Here is a 286-nt window from a genome sequence, read left to right as displayed (position 1 = left end):
ATTTTTACAAGAAGAAAAATGGAACAAGTTAAAATTTTTCTACCTGAAAATCAATGGCCTTATCTTATTCTCTGTGATACACATGTATTTCTGACTCAATTCAGAAAATTATTCTAGATATGACCACTTATGTTTTTTCCATAGTGAAATTTTAACATGAATTATAACCTTATGACAAAAAAATGAATCACACTTCCATTTTTAGTTGTGTGCTAGTAGAGACTGATTGCATTCCCTAAACATATACCATATGTTATCTCCATTGTTTGAAATTGAGATAAAAACA

The 286-nt window shown here is 28.0% G+C and overlaps 1 protein-coding gene across 1 annotated transcript in view; it reads right to left on the bottom strand.

Annotated features, from left to right (window-relative positions):
* The window catches only part of LOC116689051 (solute carrier family 12 member 2), a 21,116-nt gene that overhangs the window by 7,996 nt on the left and 12,834 nt on the right, over positions 1 to 286 (bottom strand). The gene's annotated exons all lie outside the window — the stretch shown is intronic.

The sequence above is a fragment of the Etheostoma spectabile genome, chromosome 5 (genome assembly GCF_008692095.1).
Source record: "Etheostoma spectabile isolate EspeVRDwgs_2016 chromosome 5, UIUC_Espe_1.0, whole genome shotgun sequence".
Lineage (NCBI taxonomy): Eukaryota > Metazoa > Chordata > Actinopteri > Perciformes > Percidae > Etheostoma > Etheostoma spectabile.
The sequence above is the reverse complement of the archived record's forward strand: the minus strand, read 5'-3'. Positions and strand labels throughout refer to the sequence as shown.